Source organism: Channa argus, chromosome 7 (genome assembly GCF_033026475.1).
Source record: "Channa argus isolate prfri chromosome 7, Channa argus male v1.0, whole genome shotgun sequence".
Lineage (NCBI taxonomy): Eukaryota > Metazoa > Chordata > Actinopteri > Anabantiformes > Channidae > Channa > Channa argus.
In genome coordinates this window covers 19920263-19926343 of record NC_090203.1, presented here as the reverse complement: position 1 = coordinate 19926343, position 6081 = coordinate 19920263, and the positions used below count along the sequence as shown (strand labels likewise).

The 6081-nt window shown below is 43.5% G+C and overlaps 1 protein-coding gene across 1 annotated transcript in view; it reads left to right on the top strand.

Annotated features, from left to right (window-relative positions):
• Nucleotides 1-525: 525 nt before the first annotated feature.
• Nucleotides 526-6081, top strand: part of LOC137130400 (myelin basic protein-like) — a 37535-nt gene continuing 31979 nt past the window's right edge. Inside the window, exon 1 of the mRNA XM_067510504.1 lies at nt 526-759. The gene's annotated coding sequence lies outside the window, so the exon portion shown is untranslated. The remainder of the gene's footprint in view (nt 760-6081) is intronic.

The window sequence follows — 6081 nt, the reverse complement described above, 5'->3', positions numbered from 1 at the left end:
CTGCCCAGCTCCAGCTCCACCCCCTGGTTAATGTATCTTGTGTCTGGCTTTCGGCTTGTCCCTTCAGGCAGAATGTGTTCTGCACGTTGATTTGGCCTGAGTTGGGCATGAGCTGGGTGGACTGGCGGGGCCTCACCTGGTGTGGTGGGATTCGAGCCCCTCGCCTTTGCATCCCAACCGAATGCTTCACCACTGATCCACCAGCCCCCCCCCCCCCCCCCCCCCCTCCCTCCAACAGCATTAGTCTCAAAGTCTCATAAAAGGAGCCACTACTGTGAGAGTGGCAGTAACCGAGTGGTGCAGCATTAGAAAATGCTTTGCATGTTACTCTCTGACAGACCCGACCCTGCAGCTTGTAAACCCGTTCCTACATCATATGCCACTATTTCCCCCATTTATTGAACCCTCCCTATGCTTCCACTGATCGTGCACGGACGTGCACCAACGTGTCTTTTTAGCCCACATTTCTTGGCGGACTAAAGCTGCATTCCGCCCCACCCCTCGCAAACATCATCACCGCCAGTGTACCTAAATCAGGAAGCACGGGGACGCGTATTTTTCCTTTTCTTTCTTTTTTTCTGTTTGAAACGGAGACACTTGGGTGATTACAGCAGCGGAGAGCAACACAGGGGGAAAAGGCGTTATCGTTGCCGTGGCCGACGACCACCGTCGACTGCTGCAGACAGAAGACTGACAGTTGGTTACATCCAGTACAAGGCTCCGCTTTGGATGCATTTGACACAGACTAACCGGAGAAGGGTACGTGCACATGTCCAGCTGGTCCAATTCACAGAAACAACAAACACAAGGGCGAGAGAGCCCCGTGTAAAGTCAGTTCCACACAAGTGCTGGATAGATACTGTACCTTAGTGCTTTTCTTTCGGCCGCCAGATACGCGCCGCAACGCCAGTAAACATGTTTCTACGTCGACTTGTTTACAGTGCGTGCGGCGCGTTTCTAAACCTGCAGGGGAAATATTTCAGGAATCTCATTGTCGCGTTCGTGAAAAGTCCGAAAAACTCAATTTAAACCCTATGTAGTGAGTGGTGTTTATCAATATTACTACCACCGGACAGTGTCAGTGCTTTGTCATGTGCTTTGACAGTGTCACCCCACCACCACCACCACTACAACCACCACCCTCCCTGCTGCCTTCTCTCTCTTTGCTGAACCGACCCCGGTCAATATATCGAGCAATTTAATGCATGTTGGGCTTACGTGGCAGTGCTGTCCACAGGGATAAATGAGAATATTGGCTGACGTTAGTCTTCAGATAATTCTCTTCCATTCGGCGTGTAGACAGTTTACTAGGCTGAACTTTAACCCAATAAAATCCAAACTTATTCAGTTGCGCTACACTTTTTTTTACTACCGGAAACAACCGGTGTGTTTTGGTAGTAGCTGGACTCCAGCGTGGAGCTAAATTACATAGACTAAGACCTGTGTGTATTGATTAGCTGATCATATGCCGAACTAATCAGTGAGACAACGAAATCCCTTTAGTTTTACATAACGTTTTACATGTGGCATGGTAATTTATGCATCAAAGAGTGTCACTCTAAAAATGTTAAAACCTCAATTGTGTTTTGCTCCTGCTTGCAGGTGAAATGTTGTTTGTTGAACGGCAGAAACGAGAAGTATGATGCCCACATTCTTTTCAATGCAAAATAATGTGATACATAGTAAGGAGTCAGTTGTGATGACATTATTATAATAGTCATATGACATTTGAGTTTGATGGCCAGTGCTCTTAGACTGCATTTAACTAAATCATGATATAAAGGCCTATCTCAGTACTGGAGATGCATCATCAGTGCTGTTACATGGATATAGGCATGATTGCTTTCATTGGGATAAAAGGTTAAAGATCTGTTTGCAGTTTTTTTATTTTTTTTTTAAATCAGCAGTGTTGCTTTCTTATAGCTCATGGTTTAAACATACGTACTGTGTTGGTCAGTGAATAGACTGGGCCTGCAGTTTTCAAAAAATTATAATTACACTCCAAACTCTAAAAGGTGGAAAATAAGTATTGTATTGCACCAAATCTTAAACAAGGTATGGTCAGCATTAAACCCGGCTGGCTGTCATGGCTGTCGAAGATCTGACTAGCATTACATCATTATGTTTTTATTATTAATATTATTATTTTTACATAATGTTACTTACATTGTTACAAATAAAAGTAAGTCTGGGGCTCAAGCCTGTGGCGTCACCCTCACTTTCTCTCACTGCTTTACACGTGAGTGGCTGCTTATGTTAGAACTGCACAGATTTATTTAAGCTTGCATCCATGAATGACCTCTAGTCAGCAAACACTCACCAAGGTAACCTCTGGCTCTGTTTGATACAACTTACACATAGGATTAATCCTCAGCCTTTTTCTCTCAGACGATGGAACATGAAGCAAATCACGAAAGCTTAAAATTGAGAAATCTCCTTTTTCATTTATCACATCAGTTGCGCCATTGAAAATTGAATGCCATGGCACACAGTCACAGCGTCAACAGATAACACATGTCTGTACTAATACAGCATTTTTGATAAAATTCTTTGTGCTGTGATCCAATGGGTTGTGTAGAATGCCAGGGATGACTGACTACGCAGGAAAAGCATGTGTTGACAGATGCCAACAGTTGGGACTTCACCTTCATCTGCTCACTGCAGAAAGTGCTGTTTGCCTGAAACTACCTGCATTCCTTTGCACTGCATAGGATTCTCCTAGAATCAGCCAGGAGAAAAAATGCTGAGAGGCCTGCTCAGCTATCACGTGTCCCACTTGGCATTCTTTGGCCTTTATGAATGAGAAAGTACTGCAATAGAAGGCCCAGAGTGTGGTTTGCCATACTACTATAAGTGAAGTTGTCAATATTTGTGCGTGCACTACATCCATATATGTTATCTGTGTTTTGCAGGTGATACACTGTGGTTAGTTAACTTCCGTCCCTCAGACTTACAAACTTCCTCCCTTATCTCACTTCCCCTCCTGTTTGTGCCTGTTCTTGGCAGACAGGTTGAGTCACATTACCTTCCACATGAACACCCCCTGTCCAATGCAGTAGTTTCGTCAGTTTTGCCCCAAGGTGTGGTGTTACCAGTCAGCACTTGGTACTACACTGACAGCATGTCCTATCATCGGCCGTGGCGTCACAGCCTGCGATGTGTCAACTATTCATGGCAATTACAACAGATGGTACTTTTGACTCCACATTCAAGTTGAGAGGGTGTAGCTTGGATTATCGCAAGCCCCAGGTGGCTGTAGTTGTGTATCTCCATTGATGAGCATTAAGCTTACACTTCAGGCTCGAGGCTGTATCACAAGTACACTCCAGGGAGTGACAGGAGGTGTCCATGCATAACAAAGCTAATGCTTGGATTAACAAAGCAATAGCTATACACAGCATCGGACCCCTGAGAGCGTTATTTTTCCACAAGACTCGAATATTCTTTTAGAGCCATATGGGCTTTTTTTTTTTTTTATATTTCTTCTTATAAATGTAACAAAGGTTGCGTAGGATAACAGTAGATTTGTTTGTACACCCACACCCCTGCAGAAAGTTGACATCAGAGATTGTGTGGAAGAGATAATGATGTGGTGGGAAGTGTTGTTTTTTTCTGATACATCAGTCACAAAAAGGGCCACTCATTTGGTTAGATCACCCACCTCTGAGCTGTCTCATAAGAGTTCAAGGAGCTAAGGAGATGTTTCACATGAGCGGCAGAATCCCACAGGCAAACATTGCTTCACTCTGTGGTGGAGCTGCTCTCGTTCAGTTAGACAGTCGCAGCTGACTGGTCAGTGAGCTGACAAAGCTCAGACTTCTCCTTTAGCATGTTTAACTGCAGGCACATAGCGAGTGCCTAAACCAGATGGGCACTGTTGATGAGCAGAAGTAGCGGTGGCGAGGACGATAATATAGATATCCTAAGTGTAAATGCGGGGCTAACATTTTGCTGTACGATTGTGACAGTTAAAAGTGTTTTGAAGCGGTGCCACAACACAAACCATTCCGCTGGTTGTGGATATGCCAAGGACAGCTCAAAAGGTTTTTGAGCTAGGAAAGGACAAGTCGCATAACTGACATGTGTTTTCACATCCATCTTGTTCATTCGGGTTGAGTCGGACACTGGTTTGTTTTGCCTCTTGGAGCAGTTTGTCTGGGCCCACAGCAACACAGCAATCCCCCTAAAACTACCACATCAAGACACCTCACTTAACGTGGTCTCAGTCAAACAGGAACTCTAGAAGAGTTCGTCTTTTTTACAAAGTGTGACTGCGTTTCGTATTTTGAAGATGTTTGTACCGTGTGTTGTAAGCATCCTGCTGCAGCCTTTTGTAAAATGGCCAGATATTCACCGTGTTTATGAGCAAAAACCAAATAGGAAGCTATTTATTGCTGAAAATAAATCACACTTATAAGTATTCACCAGTACAGAACAAGATATTCATTTTTATGTGTTCCCATCCCAGATACATTTCACCAATGAGCAGATGAGACAATAGTGATGCATTTTTGCTCACTCAGATTTTCTATGTGCAAAAGGAAACCAAACAAAGAGAAAATGTGTCCACATTTACAAACTGGTCCACTGATTTGGATGAGAGCAGAAACACTTAAGGTTTGAAAAAGGCCAAAATGAAGTTGCTCTTTCATTAATCCATATTTCCTACACAAAGAGACTCTCCAACATTAGCCTACATCTATCTGCCAAGCAGCAAAAACGTGTCATTTTGCATCACCATGGCAGATTGGGCTCCATTATACTATAGATTGTACTTCCTGGTTCTGCTAAGCATTTGTCCTAAGCAACTGTTTCAACAAAAATGGAGTAATTGCAGGATAACAACAGAGTGACCTTAGCTGTAAGCCATTCTGCTTCTGCTGCTGGGGGGTATGAGCAGAAGGAAATGGCATTTTCTTTTTTAATTTATTTTCATCCTTGCTTCACCCATTTTTTTCCCTCTAACAAAATGCATTGAAAGGTCGGAAGTGTTTTGAAGCTACAAGCTTGTAGATTTTTCAGAATGGCCATTGGAATGTTCTCTCCACACTTTGGCCTTTTTTCTCGTGGGCTACCGGTTTCAAAAGCTGTTGCAATTTTTTAACCACATGCAGTAGATTACTTATGTCTACAGAACTGCTCACTTTGCAGCACTGAAATTTCCTTTGAAATTTCTAATTGTTTAGGCAACAGTCGTTCAAGTATCAAACTCTTTTCAAACATGAAATAGACTTGTTCTGACAGCTGCGTTAGAAAAAAAGATTTCTTTTGAAAAAAAAAAACCAGGCTGGATGTCAGGCTTCCTGGCTTGTTTGCACTCATCACGATACAACCACATCCCCTCTATGAGGGACATATGTTGAATTTTGACCTGAGTTTTTCAGTGGTGTTGGGTGTTTCTAAACCCATCACTCTCTCTTGTTCCCCCCCACCCCCCCAAGTCCTCTTGACCTCCACAGGCAAACACACACATGCACACACACTCACACACACAGATACTCATGCTCTGTTTTCATTACGTAATTACCTCTCACAGCAGGCCATAACATTGTGCAGTCACTGAGGGCAGCTGGAATAGCATGCGCAAGAGCAATCTTGAAGTGAAACAAAAAGAACCAGGCAATGGCAGGCACACACACACACACACACACACACACACACACACACACACACACACATACACGTGTTCCAGCCACTAAGAGCCTTCTTGGTAGACTGAAGAACGTGTTTTTCAGCATGATGTGCAGCACTATTATCACATGTACAAGGGGTGGTTATAAATAAATGTACTGCAGATGCCATCCGTACTATGGCTTTATGTGTTTTATGTATGTGAGAGTTGTACGTGAGGCATGACTAAATGGAGAAGGCTCGTTCTTGTTTTTACTCCAGGTTCCACAGCTTGTACAGCTGCAGCAAAGCCTCAGTGAGGAGCAAACATGGCCTAAGGAAAACCCATCTGAGCAGGGTTAATGAATGTTACAGAGCAGTGATGAAATCCCAACAGTACAACTCTTCTACACAGAAGAATGCCCATGATTTAAGTGATGAGACATTGTATTTCATCACACAGTGGCAGGC